Source organism: Loxodonta africana, chromosome 1 (genome assembly GCF_030014295.1).
Source record: "Loxodonta africana isolate mLoxAfr1 chromosome 1, mLoxAfr1.hap2, whole genome shotgun sequence".
Taxonomy (NCBI): domain Eukaryota; kingdom Metazoa; phylum Chordata; class Mammalia; order Proboscidea; family Elephantidae; genus Loxodonta; species Loxodonta africana.
In genome coordinates this window covers 205,154,467-205,169,561 of record NC_087342.1, presented here as the reverse complement: position 1 = coordinate 205,169,561, position 15,095 = coordinate 205,154,467, and the positions used below count along the sequence as shown (strand labels likewise).

General features: G+C 41.3%; 1 long non-coding RNA gene across 13 annotated transcripts in view; it reads right to left on the bottom strand.

Annotated features, from left to right (window-relative positions):
* The window catches only part of LOC111752061 (uncharacterized), a 213,825-nt gene that overhangs the window by 96,509 nt on the left and 102,221 nt on the right, over nt 1-15,095 (bottom strand). For 11 of the 13 annotated variants that reach the window (XR_010323003.1, XR_010323006.1, XR_010322997.1 and 8 more), the window contains 5 exons: nt 11,172-11,320; nt 5,110-10,219; nt 3,215-3,360; nt 2,138-2,287; nt 1,923-1,980 (listed from right to left, as the gene is read on the bottom strand). This is a non-coding gene — a long non-coding RNA (uncharacterized LOC111752061). The remainder of the gene's footprint in view (nt 1-1,922; nt 1,981-2,137; nt 2,288-3,214; nt 3,361-5,109; nt 10,220-11,171; nt 11,321-15,095) is intronic. The other 2 variants (XR_010323004.1, XR_010323000.1) reach the window with 2 other exon arrangements.

Below are 15,095 nucleotides of genomic sequence, written 5' to 3'. Positions count from 1 at the left end.
TGCTTGAGCCCATTGTTGCAGCCATTGTGTCGATCCCTCTCATTGAGGGTCTTCCTCTTTTTTGCCAACCCACTGCTTTACCAAGCATGATGTCCTTCTCCAAGGACTGATCCCTCCTGATAACATGTACAAAGTACATGAGATGAAGGAGGTTTCTGACTGTGCTTCTTCCAAGACAGAATGGTTTGTTCTTCTGGCAGTCCATAGTATACTCAATATAGGATGAACTAGTAGAATAATGATTTATGTCGACATTTCTTTTACTATTTGATTTTCAAAATTTGATCCTTTTCATGGTTTTAGAAACAGAATTGAAGTAAGCATTGGCATCAAAAAGAACTGGGGGTTCCTTTCATCCTGGAAACCTTCCTATTTGAGGTAGGATTGGTGCCTGGGTTTCCACAGGCCTGCTGATGAGTAAGAAAGCCAAGCCCACTATCATCCTCGCAAGAAATGCATTTGTTCTCATAGAGAGGGAAACACTTCGTTTTCTGCCTTTTCTAAATAAGCTTCATAAGGGCAGAGTTATGTGTACACCACTTAGTAGGGTGATTACTACCATTTTTAGTAACCATATATATTAACACTTTTCTGAAAATAAGCTTTTAAGCATAATATGATATTAAAAATTTCTAACTGTATATACCCAAGTGCAGTATTATCCATCTTTGGAGGTAATATGCTCCACACAAACACATTTTACAACAATGTAAATGTCACCTCCTAAAGTACAAAACTGTTTTCTCCTCATGGAAATTTGCTTTAAATGTGCATTTTATATTTCTACCTTCTTAAACAGAGGTTACTGAACATAGTTATAGTATTTAAACTTTTCTTGATAAATTGGAGTTTTCCCTAGAAGCGAGTGTATTTTTTTTTTTTAATGCAGGATTATAATTCTGTCCTGCCATTTCCCTTTCTTTGGAGCAGAATGTCTGTTGTCACATTGCCTGTCCTTTTAATAGCTCTCCTCACCCTTCAGTTTCTCTTCGTCCATGTTGCTTATGACCAGGAACATACATCCAAACTAAGAAACGAAAAGGCTCAAGTGAGTTCCTGAAAAACCCAAGTGCTCTAGGGCAACGGATTTGTGACAAATACTTGAGGACCGGTGGACACTCTTATTTACTTTGATGTTGTCGTGGAGTGCAAGGCTTCCTTAAATCCGACCATAGAAGAACGGAGTGTTACTGTAATAAGGTGCATATCTCTTAAAGATCACAACCTAGTATATGCCAAATGGTTGAAAAATAAAAGTCTATAATATGAATGTACAGTAACTATGATCCAGTGATCTCTTTTACGGACAAAAAAAGAAAGTCCTTGGAAGGCATCCTCTCTTTATCTCCAACTTCTCCAGTAGGATTCCATAATTCTCATCAAGCCATACCAGAGAGCAGGCCAATCATTTCCAGGCTTCCTAATGATTTGACAATCTCTGTCCCAGCCTCCTCTCCCCAGTCATTTTTATTTCCATGCTCCACAGTATCACTCCACAAAGCAAGTCACAAAATGGAGCTGGGAAAGCTTTTGGCAAAGAATTCCCCTCTTCTGTGGGATATCCAGAGGTGTCCCAGAATGAGACAACAGGTGCCCTTAGGATGCTGACCCGACCCTGGGAACTCGAGAGGTTGACACAGGGGTTGAGAACCGATGTCCCCTGGTTGCCTGCAGTGCTCTTCTGTGACCCTATCCCACTGAGTGGCTGTCAGCATCACAGCGGAAACACGTTTTCACTAGAAATCCTGCCTTATTGTGAGAGGTTGCCCTGGTATGAAAGGGACATTTTCAGAAAAAGATCCATTGGGGAACTGCTTGGGAAATTATGGAGCTGCTCTATTTGTCTGCTGCAAGTTATTCTTCATCAAATTTATTTTCTTACCTTTCTATAAATTGGAATCAAAAGATAATAAATTACTTACCCCTTCTGCCCTAGACAAGAGACATAACAGGTGATTCATCTTCCACTCCTTCTTCCTCCTATAAATACAGAAGGTTTTGTCAGACTCATCTAGCAGTTAGTGTCCATCCCCATGCTACAAAAGAAGAACTGCCTCCTCTTTGCATTTGTGCCAGACATCAAGCCTTAGGCCTTATATACCCCAAAGAGTGAGATAGGTTAGGAAAAAAATGATACCTTGGAAGTCCCTTTGGTGGTTTCTTTTCCATGCTAGGAGTTCCCTTTCTCTGTCTGCTTTCGACTTTTGGTTTATTGAGTCTTGTATGTATGGACATCATCAAAATATGTATTTCTAGTCTCCGCTGGTGCCATCTTACTCAGAGTTCTCTAGAAAAACAGAACCAGTGATATATTTCAGCATCCAGAGAGAGAATGAGTTCTTCCAAAATATCTATTTATAGTCTGAAGGCAGACCACACCCCAAGGAACTCCTCTTCCAACTGATTGATTACATTACATTAGATTCCATGATGGAAAGTGATTTCATTCCATTGCATTAGATTATTTTATGAAGCCCTGGTGGCACAGTGGTAAAGAGCTTGGCTGCTAACCAAAATGTCATCAGTTCGAATCCATCAGCCACTCCTCTGTCCTATAGGGTCACTATGAGTCAGAATTAACTGGAAGGCAATGGGTTTGGGTTTTTCAGATTACATTTAGATTACATTATAGCACAGCAACTAGTCTAGTGTTTGGCAAAACCACTGGAAACCATAGCCTAGCCAAGTGGACACATAAAATTAACCAGCACACCTGGCAAATCAGAAGGGAAAGGCCATGTACTGCAAAGAATGTGGAGCTGTCCCTTGACACCTGTTTGGCTCTGATTGTAATCCCAGATTGTCAGGCCAGTTACACATGACCTCTGCAGTTCCATCCCACAAAAAGTACCTAAGGATTTAGACATGAATCTCCTCCTCTATTAAAAACCCGAAGAGGTCAGTAAAGTGAGATTCCTTCTCATAAGTTGCAGGGAGCTCCAACCTACTATCTAAGCTGTTGAGTGTGTGTGGGGGGGGGGGGGGTGGCGGGGGGTTGCCTCAGGAAAGACTAATTATGAAAAGCACAGGCTATAGGCCTAAGCCCTGAGCCGCCTCAATTCTATCTCACATTATCCACCGCAGACCTCTCTAACAAGGAGACTGCCCAGCCTCCCAGATTTTGAGGGTTCCACAGAGATGAGAGGATGATGCCCATGACTTTCACAACCCAAATAGCCCACACCCCAGTGGGTCCTGCTACCCCAAACCCTACTTCATTCACTCAGCTAAGTGCAACCACATTTTTGGTGTCCATTCTCTGCTTTGCTTGTTCAGTGGAAAGACTGCTTCTGCCCTTGCCCTTTATGGTTGGGCATTGTCAGAGGTTTGAGGAATCTCAGGACATCTGAGGAATTCAACCTGAAGTAAAAATAAGCAACAAAGGCAGTAGAATAAGAATCTAATCCCCTTTTCATTCCAGCTTAAATAAACATTGACGTGAGTGCCTTTTATTGGTAATAAGGAAGTAAAAAAAAAAAAAAAGAAAAGAAAAATATTTCTATATACACATGAATAAGTTTCTTTGCACTTTCATGATTCCTGTAGCTTTGGATGTACCCTTTTAATTTTTCGATTCACTCTAGCACATAAATTTTATACACATTATTACTAGATCAGACACACCAAATAGTGTAAATATTTTAGTATTTTTCTTTGGCAAGTTAGAGGGATAATATTCTGAGGTCACATTGCATTAATCCACATAGATATGTTTCAAAAAATCTGATGTACCCCCCACCGTACATTAGTGTATATTTCTTATAGTGAAGGCTTTACTTAGGAGCATAAATGCACTTAACTATTATCTTGACTCAAAAAAACCAACAGCTAGTAAAAATTATCCTTTCAAATAGACTTCAAAATACAACCATCCCACAGTTACTCAATTCTAAATCTTCACACTTTTGAGTTGTTGGGTTAAGATCGAATTTTCTAAGCTTCTTTTGGGGTAGACAGCCTAAGGTCATAAACAATTTCTTACACATAAAATCAGGTTAGTAAGCCCTCTCGGAACAAATCAGAGCACGGATGGAAATTCTGTGCACATTCTTCCTCCCCGCCTCCATCACCACGATTTTTTTATTAATCGATTAAGAATTTTCTCTGTCATTATCTACATGAAACCTGGGTAAAGGTGATGAAGAGAGATCCAGTCTCAACAAGGACACGTGCCTAGAGGTTATAAATTATTACAGATTTAAAGATCATTTTTGGTCATGTTACAACACAGAGATCAGGGTATATGATGATGCAACTTTACCATAAATAATTATCATTTAATTTTAGAAATGTTTAACTTTGATATCTTAAAGGATAAGGGTCCAGAAAATAATTACACAGTTCTTAAGTAGCATAAAGAACATTTACTGGTACACGAAAGAGTCCCAGACAGCATGTACTGAGGCATAAATACACTTCTTAGTGACATACCTAAGTTAACATAGGAACCTCAGTCGTATTCCTAACCTTAAGAGATACAGAATATATGGACACTGCACTGGGTACTGGGTAGAAGCACATTATAGCCCTATTGTCTTCCCAAACTCTTTATATTTTTGAAGAGGTGAAAATAAGTGTAGGTGTGGGAGGGGAGATTAAATAAAATAGTAAAATATGAGGGGAGCTTGCAAAAATAGTAGACCTTTTTTATTCTCTTTCCTTTCTCCCCATCTTGAATGGCGTCAAGGCACAAAGGCTCGGCAGGCTTCTCTCAGGAGACACATACCCAGGGATGCCCCTGCTCTGGGGCTTTTACTGCTGGGAGGACTCCAGGCTTTCTTTACCTCCCCCCCTTACTTCTCTCCTTAGCCCCCCTCCCCCAGTTTCATCCCCAAATGTAATGTGCTCTCATGTGTGACCCTAGCCTGTTCCACCTTCAGAGCTGGACAAGTGTGTTAAGTGGCCAGCTTCAGTTAAGACTGAGAGCAGCTTACCCTAAGCTAAAAGCAGGCCCATAAAATAGACAAGTGTATCTTCAATGTAAGTACAAAGGTACAGAATCATGTGATCACATAATACTGTAAATACGCAATTATAAGTTATCAGAATAAAAACAGACAGCAAAGGGCTTAACAGGGTGGCAAAAACTGTTTGAGCTTGACTACTAACCTAAAGGTTGTTGGTTCAAATTCACACAGCGGCGCCACGGAAGAAAGACTTGACCATCTGCTTCGGTAAAGATTATAGCCAAGAAAACCTAACTGTGTAACACATGGTATCTCTAAGAGTCAGAACTGACTCAAAGGCAGCGGGTTTGTTTTTTGTTGTTGTTGTTAATTTTACAGTGCTTTACAAATGTGAGGGAGTGTTTTCAGGTTGAGTATATATACTCACATCTTGTATCTGCATAATTCCCTGAAGCTGCTGACCCTATCTAACTAGAAGAGAGTTTCAGAGTTAAGGTGAAACCTTCCCTATTTAATAGAAAGGTAATTTTTTAAAATTTTTTTATGAAAGGCAAGAAACTGGTCATGAACATCGAGAATATTGTGCTTAGATTACATTCTGCCTCCCAAGCCTGTGTTGATGCAAAAAGACTAAGTGTCTTATTCCTCTGGGTTACTAAACATGGAAATATTTTTTACAGCTTATGAATAACAGGAGGAAGTTTGCTATGGTTCCAGTTCCCAGCTCAGAACTTGCAGATAGTCTAAGCTCAGCCTGGAATCTGTAGCACACCATCAGCCATTAAGAAAGCCAACAGTTTACAATCGCAGTCATCAATAAAACAGTGCACTGGGTGCCGGTATCACGTCTGTTATTTGATTCATGGCCAGAACTGTCCAAGGAACTTGGCCTTTGGCCTCTTGCCTGACAGCAAAATAGCCTGCAGTTACTGCAACACTATTCGCCCACTCTCTTCCCTGTTGTTTACTTGTACTAAAGAGACGACTTCACTTGGGTTTACATCTCCTGCACAGCACCTCACCTCCAAAGCTTAACTAGCAAAGGGCGTCCTTCTGAAGTTGGCACTAACGTTGCCACCTTGTGGGCAACTAACCCCCTCTTCTGAAAATATCAGCAATTCACAGCAAACTGTCCACCAGCTTTCCAGGGCCTGGAAAACGTGCTCCTTGGCCTTGCAAGGTTGTTCCTTGCTGCCCACACTCTAGTTACATGGCACTCTCCCTGCATCGTCCGTCTGTTGGCCTCTGAAAGGTTACACATAGCTCGGAGCTCTGCGCAGGCCTTCGTTCGCTTGGAGTTGTGCAATGCAGCGTCGTCCCCGCTCTGCCCGTTTCAGCCCAGAGAGGCACTAATCGCTTCCAGGAGACCTCGCGTGTGATTAGCGTGAGCCAATGAGAAGGCTCCGAAAAGGCAGTGGTTGCCAAAAGAGCAGACGGGTCTGAAGTCTGCATCAGTTCATCTGGTGACCTCCTGAAATCAGTGAAAGATTTATATTGCCAATTATAAACTCTTTTCTGATTTAGTCATCCTTCTCTTCATTAAAAAAAAAATGTGGATAGGTTCCCAATTTAAAATCCAATGTTGCTTTAGGAAGTGTGTCATTGTTTTTAGGCAAAAGACACACACACACATACACACACACTCCCGCTGCTATTTACAGAGTTACACCAAATTACAGAGCTCAGAGCAATAAAAAACCAAATGCGCTTTGGTTGAAATTTGGTACTCATTATGATTCAAAAGTTACGAACATAAACTAGAGTTGACTGGGAATTTATGTGTTTGTCAGATAATTGCTATGGAGACAAGAGGTTCTGGAAGAAATTGAATGGGTAGCCAGGCCATACCGCAGTGGCCAATTGTTGGCATTATTTGATTTTTACAGTTGGATTTTGTTTGGAATATGGCAATATTCTTCTGTGGCTTAAAACACACACACACATGCAATAAACCCACAAAGCTTTTGGCAATGGGCAGGTGGGTCTCCAGTTTCTCTCATGAGTCACTGGTTGGCCTTTGGAACTACTTTAGCCCAACCCAGTGCCGTCGAGTTGATTCCGACTCATAGCGACCCTATAGGACAGAGTAGAACTGCCCCATAGAGTTTCCAAAGAGCGCCTGGTGGATTCAAACTGCCAACCCTTTGGCTAGTAGCTGTAGCACTTAACCACTACGCCACCAGGAATTCCTCAGAACTGCTTTAAAAGGACTCAAGATTTCTGTAGCTGCTTCCACCAGCCCCATCAAAACAAAAACAATTTCTTGTCAATTTGCCTTGAAAAAATGAAAACACGGGTTTCCTGTGTCTCTCAGACAAGGTTAGCCACAGAAATACCTGCCAAAAAAAAAAAAAAGGATAAGTGCAACTCCCTCTTAGCCAGTGAATTTGCTTACTTTAGAAACTTAAAATGGGCCTAAAAAAAAAATTTTTTTTTTTTTTTTTTAAGTCTACTTCCTTGGTCACTGCAGGCTCCACCTCCAGAGGCAGTGGGTGGTGGGCATTCAAAGGATGTCCACGCTGAATCAGGAATATTTGAAGTGTTAGGACAAAGGTTTTCTAGCCGTATCACCCTGAGAATAAAATCAGAGTTGTTTCTTCGGATGATTTATCATTTTAACCAGGAGCAAATGAATGCAAAGGAATAGGTAGTTACTCCAACATTGCTACCGTTTGATCAGAAAATCAATATTGTCTCAATGCAGTAATGCCGGTTTTAGATCTTTCTGGGTAGAGGAAATAAACTCACATGCTAATAGCATGAATTTTTCTTGCAATGGCATAGGCAATTCAGATTATATAAGGTGGACCTGGATACGTAGAACCTGACCCAGAACGCCCACATGGAGACAGCTCTAAGCCAGTTGCCTCCCCAATCCAGGAAAATTTGTTGTCAAGGACTTGATTGTGTATGAAAGGAATGTTGTTTTGTTTCAGAACCAAAGATTTCCGACAAGATAGAGCATGAGCTTTCTGAAAGGAGAGAGCTTTTTGTTTTTTTCTCACAAACATGCTCAGACATCGCTTTCCTTTCAGCTAATTAAGCTGTTTTAAAGCAAACTGGTCAAACAGTGACATCTTAGTGGGGAGCCTTGGAGTCAATTGCATGATATAGAAGGCAGGACACTTAAAGGGTGACTTCTGCTATTGTTTTCGCTAGCTGAATATTTTCTACTTGGTCAATGCTGCCAGAGTGACCCCACAAAATTGGGAGAATTCAAAGCCACTGACCTCAAGAGATGCCATTAAGAAGGCAACCACAGAATAAGATTTCATGGTCAGAAGTCAAACTTACTCTCTCCTACCAAGTCCTGATGCTTACAATATTTTATATGTATGTTTTCTTCCTGTCATTAGCATACTGCTAAAACAGCTAAATAAAAAGAGAATTTAGCAATCAGGAATGATTATTTATAATCATTCCTGTGTTCATGTAAATATAACAGGCTTTTTCACCAGAGACGTTCTTGAGAAAAAAAAAATCCACTTTTTTTATTGATTAATGATGGCTTCTTTAAGAGAACGCAGTGGAATATCTAGAGCAAATTTCTCTTAGCTAAATACATGGTGAGAATGATAGACTATCTCCCCTGTCAAATATTCTCTAAACAATGCATGATACTCATTGTCTTTTGAAAGCGAAGGACGTAAAAATTTGGTGTTTTGACATCTGTCAGGAAGCATACACTTGCCCGTATTAGAACAAAAGAAAAAAACTAAATTTTCTTCAAATGGTTGCAAAATTATTGGAAAAGCTCGTGTTTGTATGTCTTATGTTTGAACCTCAGCACATTAAATCAGTCAGTAGCTTGAAAATGAGTCTTTACAGCCCTGACGGTGTTCAACAAGTTTTGTTTTTGGTGGTTTTTATTAACAAAAAATGATTCAACATTTCTTGCCAAGTAGCATGGTGTTTTTACTAATCAGTATGATTCTGGGGCTAATTAAAATGAAAATTCTGCATTAAGGAAAGTGTCTTCTTACAGAGATCAGATGCCACCACCCCTCTATTTCTGCTACCTCGGATAGGAAACCCGTGACAAAAGGAATTGAAGAAAATACTTAAAAACAGAAGAACTGCTGATTATGTAGTTACTTTTCAACTCTTCTTCACAACAGATGTCACACTTAAGTCAATATTTATTTATAGGAGATCTGTGTTTTTCTTTGGCTTGTAAACAATAACTGTACCAAAACTAAGTAAGCGATTCATAGAAACAGATTACCTTGATAACAGGGAAAGGGGGAGGTGAGCACCAACACACGCTAGGTGTCTACAACTGAGAGGACTATTACTGAGAACAGAATAATACTGTAATAATGCTGAGTAATATTGACAGTATCATTGCTTTGTGATTAAGATAGAAGCTTCAGGAGCCAAACTGCCTGGGCTCAGATTCCAGCTCCACCACTTCTTGGCAGGTGACCTCTCTGCTCCTCAGTTTCCTAACTTGACAGATGAGACTGATAACAGAACCAACCCCACAGGGACTGTCGTATGTATCAAATGAGTTAAGCGTCTAGGAAGGAAGACTCACTCTGTAAATGTTGGTAATTATGATAACCATGTGCCAGGCACTATGCTAAGTGGTATACATACATTATGGAGCCCTGGTGATGCAACGGTTAAGCTCTCAGCTGCTCACCAAAAGGCTGGTGGTTTGAACCCACCTAGAGACTCCGTTGGCAAAAGACCTGGTAATCTGCTGCCATAAATATTACAGCCTAGAAAATCCTGTGGGGCAGTTCTACTCTGTCATCAACAGTGGAAAATTGACGGCACTTAACAACAATACATAAATTATTTTTCTTAATCTTAAAAAATGTGTAAGGACTAGGGTCTTAAACGCTAGCAAGCAGCCATCTAAGATGCATCAATTGGTCTCAACCTACCTGGATCAAAGGAGAATGAAGAACACCAAGGACACAAGGTAATTACAATCCAAGAGACAGAAAGGGCCACATAAACCAGAGACTACATCAGCCTGAGACCGGAAGACCTAGATGGTGCCCAGCTACAATAGATGACTGCCCTGACAGGAAACGCAACAGAGAACACCTGAGGAAGCAGGAGATCAGTGGGATGCAGACCCCAAATTCTCATAAAAAGACCAGACTTAATGGTCTGACTGAGACTAGAAGGACCCCGGTGATCATGGCCTCCAGAACTTCTGTTGGCCCAGGACAGGAACCATTCCAAAAGCCAACTCTTCGGACAGGGATTGGACTGGAAAATGGGTTGGAGAGGGATGCTGGTGAGGAGTGAGCTTCTTGTGTCAGGTGGACACTTCAGACTATGTTGGCATCTCCTCCCTGGAGGGGAGAGAAGAGGGAAGAGGGGGTTAGAAGCTGGCAAAATGGACACAAAAAGAGAGAGTGGAGGGAAGGAGTGAGTTGTCTCATTCGGGGGAGAGCAATTGGGAGTATGTAGCAAGGTGTATACGGGTTTTTGTGTGAGACTGACTTGATTTGTAAACTTTCACTTAAAGCACAATAAAAAAAATTTTTTAAAGGTGTAAGGACTAGATTATTCTCTCCATTTTAAAGCTGAGAAAGCTAAGATTCATAGAATCTAATGAAATGTCTTGCTAATGCAGAGCTAATAATAAGCTCAGATTTTGACCCAATTTGCCGGACTCCAAAGTCTATGTTATTCCATTATATCTTACTGCTTCTCGAATAGACTTCAAAACAGACTTTTTTGGTCTCTTTGTGAAAAATAAAGAAAAAAGAAAACCAAAAAACAAAACCCATTGCTGTTGAGTCAATTCTGACTCACAGCAACCCTATAGGAATGGGTAGAACTGCCCCATAGGGTTTCCAAGGAGTGGATGGTGGATTTGAACTGCTAACCTTCTGGTTAGCACCTGAGCTCTTAACCAGTGCACCACCAGGGCTCCAGAAAAAAAAGAAAAAAATAAATAAACACTCAAAATTCTACCTTCATTGATTGACCAGCACTCTTGACATTTTGACATATTGTTACCTTGTCAGATATGTGTTTTTAAAAAACAAATATCTCAATACATATTATCTATCATTTATGAATCACACAGCCTCCTTTTAGGTATAAAGAGGTAACTTGGCCACATTTATACAGCCACACTGGGCAAAGATGTAACTGACAATGAGTCTACTGTGGAACTGTCCTGAAATTCAGAGATGTAAAGGACTCGGGTGATCTTTGATTGACTATTGACATGTCCCTGTGGTTTTAGGCAAAATTTGGCCCTTGAAGGAGACAGTTTGAGCAAGATGCACCCACCAGCCTGCATTCTGCACTGGCTCCAGATTTCATCCTCTGTTCCAGCCTCTCTTCGCAAATCCGATGGCACAGGGTAAAGGAGGACCAGGCCAGGCCCCAACCTCCCTCGGTGTGGTACCCACACACTGTTCCAGCAGAGGGCTGCTCAGCTGAGTTAGAGGGGAAAGAGCACAGTTGTTAGAACCAGGAAGAGCCAGGGACAGACACCAGCTCTACCATTTTCTAGCTATGCATGCGACTCACTTGTGTGAGCCAGTTTTCTCTTAAAATATTGGGAATAATTTATAACTTGCAGGGTGGTTGTGAGAATCAGAAAAAATTGTATATGAAATGCCTGACATAGTGCTGGTCACAGAGAAAATGTTTCACAAGTACCAATCAAAAGTAGCAATAATTTGTAATAATCATTTAAAACACGTTCGAATGCCTGCTACCTGCCTATCCTCCCTGCTCTTACATGCTGTTCAGATGACCGTGGGGATCTGTTTATCTCTGAAGGACAGTGCTGCCTCCAAGTTCAGGGACAAAGTCATCTCATGCAGAACCACCACCCATCTGTCAGTGGAGACTCGCTTCTTGCTATAATGCTCAACAGGTTTCAGCAGAGCTTCCAGGCTAAAATGAAAGCAAGGCCTAGCAATCTACTTCCCAAAATCAGCCATTCAAAACCCTATGGATCACCATGGTCCAATCCACAACCAGTCATAGGGATAGTGCAGGACTGGGCAGGGTTTTATTCCATTGTACTTAGGGTTGCCATGAATTGAGAGCTGAATCGGTGGCAGCTAAGAATGACAACAGAGATGGTTAAAATGACTAATCAAGCATTAAAGTATAAAGGAGTAGCTAATAAGATAATGGTCTGTAGGCCAAGAAGAAGGTGTAGAAAATTAAACACAGAAACTATACATATACATAGAAACCAGCAAGGAATCAGGGATTATTCATCTATCTTCATATGGTTGAGTCAAGTAAGATAAAAAGTAAGAAGAATCTCAATGTTAAACAATCAAAACACCACTGATGTTCTTAGCCAACTCACAGTGACCCTATAGAACAGAATAGAACTGCCCATGGGGTTACCAAGGCTGTAAATCTTTATGAAAACAGATTGCCACATCTTTCTCATGGGGAGCAGTTGGTGATTTTAAACAGGTGACCTTTCGGTTCGCAGCTGAGCACTTCACCTCTGTGTCACCAGAGCTCCTTTTTAAAGTATAATTGACATAAGCTTTTGGGTATGAGAAATGTTTACTTGGGGAAAGGCGATTGGGAGAGAGTAGGAAGGTTGAAGTCTGCAACATAATTTTCCCATATGCACAAGAACACCTGTAAGTCCAACTTATAGACGTCTGAAAAACGCAGAAGTTGTGTTGCTTCATATGCAATTTTAATGTTTAGAATGCAATCAAGGACAAACTTTCTCACAATTAACGTCTCGTCAATATTTAAAATATTCTAAAGTCTTAAGAACTGTTTTTTTTTAAAAAGTCTTAAGAACGGAGCTGAAAATCCAGCAGAACTGGCTTCCTTTAGTGCAAGGAGTGGCTACTTCAGTGTCAAGTTTCTGCACTTTCTACTACATTAAACTATATGGGGAAACTGACAACGCAGATGAAGAAGCTGTCAAGAATTTCCTAGTGAGTTAATATGTTTTTTAATTGATGAAAATATCTACATCTTGGATCAGATTATTAATTTTGATGCGATATCTCAAAAGGGAAGCACCAGCCCTGAGTTTAAGGTTACAGAAGATCAGATAACTGTGACATAGTGTGATTGGTGGAAATTTAATTGCACTAATACTCCTCTTAGGGTTGATATTGCTTTTGCTAAGGCTTTGGTTAAAAACCCTATAGGTTTTGAGAGGTCTGTTCCAATCCAATTTTTCCCATGAGCCCTGTTATTTTAGGTATGTGTCTTGCAATTTTGCAGAACATGAGGTTTTTCAGGGACACCTCATGTGTTCCTAAAAATGGGAATATGTTCCATTTAGGCAGAAATACCTGTATTTTTTGCTAAAGTTACAATGCTAGAATCTGTTCTTTCCTTCCTGTCCCTTGACTAAACTCCTTTTTCTACTGTATAATCTTCTGAATAGCCTAATACTTGAAAGAGATTCAATGAATGTATTTTTACCCTCTTTCCCATAATTCTCTAGCAGAAATTCTGTCATTACAGCCCAGGAAAATGAGAAGAACAATAGTGATCATGAAAAAGAGAAGAGGAATATAATGTCAGAAAGAATACCAATAAAATTAGACAGCAAAGGAGGGAGCCTGCCCTTTTGTCTAGTAGGATTATGGAAAGGAGAAGCAGACAATGAGCATGTATATTTCAAGCTCCGCTCTTTAAGCAGAAGACCTAGAAAAAGGAGTGTTAAGTAGGTTGAAGCAAGAACTCTAAAAGCAGAAGGTCCACAAGTGACACATGGGTGCCAGTGGGTTAAGAGCTGTAATGTAATGGTGTCAGAAGCCATCTAAATTCAAGACAGTGAGAAAGAATCACCATCGGCAGCAGCACAAAGCTGATTCCTGTCAGGTGGAGGTCAGACATACCTCCACTCTCCAACCTTTTACCGATTATGACACCAACCATCCCTCCCACGGCACTCTCTACTTCTCTGCTGGGTTCAACAATTCTTTGTAATGGCCACACGGAATTCACAGATCATACTCATGATTATAGGATTTATTAGTGAAGTAACAGGTTACAATTCAGGATCAGGATCAACTTGGAAGTTACGGGAATAACTCAGGAGACAGGATACAGCTCATCAGTCAGGACAGCTTCCGACCAAGATAGCTCTCAGCTCCTTCTCAGCCATCCCCATAGAAGGGCCCTTTGCTCAGGCCTACTGCCACCCACCCCTTCGCTCTGGCCTGGCCTTTGCCCTGCTCAGTCCATTGTTACAACACTTTTGCTTAGCCAATAAATGCCTGGAGGCACCGCACTCCAAAAGCAAGCCTCCTGCCTGAAGGCTCTCAGCTTTCTTGTTCTGTGGGTCAGCGATCCCACTGCAGCTGCCTTACTCCAGGTTTTGCATTGATTTTCGCTGTCTTGTGCCAGTGTTACAGCTCCCTCTATCTCCTGGGTCTGGGAGATTCTCAGCGCAGACACCCTGGGTCCAAATGATGCCCTCTGCTCCCAGATCTTCTTCTTGATGGTAGTGAGGTCCCCCTCAACCTCTGTGGGATTGGTCCTGTTAAGCCTACCAGGATGACAAAACTGACCAATCTCCTAGGTACGCCACAGCCACATAGTTTACACATTAATTGACCAATCCCTGCAGGAGTTTTACACATCTTATTTGCAGAGCAGACTAATCAGTTCCTTTGCAAGATTATGGCCAAGCAAATCATCTTAGCAGAACTACAAGCCCAGGACCAGAAAGGCTATGTAAAGAGAAACCCATTGCCCTGCAGAAGCGGAAAACCAGGGATGAAGGAAGTGGTAGAAACTCAACTGGGATCTGAAGTGCCATCTAACAACAACATCTAGGAAGCAACACTGGGCCCTCAGTAAGTTGGGAAAGAAGAGTCTCTAAGTTCACCAGGTTTCAGTCACAAATTCAGTGGGGCAAGCAGCAGCCAAGGAACAAGAACTATAGCCAAGGAGACCAGAGGAGCTGCAGGCAGTGCACAGAGAGCCTTGGATCAGCCAAGGCCTTGACAGTTAACAGAGATCCTTCAAAAAAAGGATATCAATGAAGAAATTACTTCCAGAGACACGGGCAGAGTTGAGGAAGCAAACAAGGCATTGTGAGGCACCCAGAGACTAGTAACTTCAGGAAGCTGTTTCTACGCATAGGGCTTACAGGGCCAAGGAAGAAAAAACTAGAACCCAATGAGAACTGGGATTGTTCCAACCTGTCATCATGGAGGCACACAGCTACTGCCAGAAACATGGTGTCAAAGCAGGGAG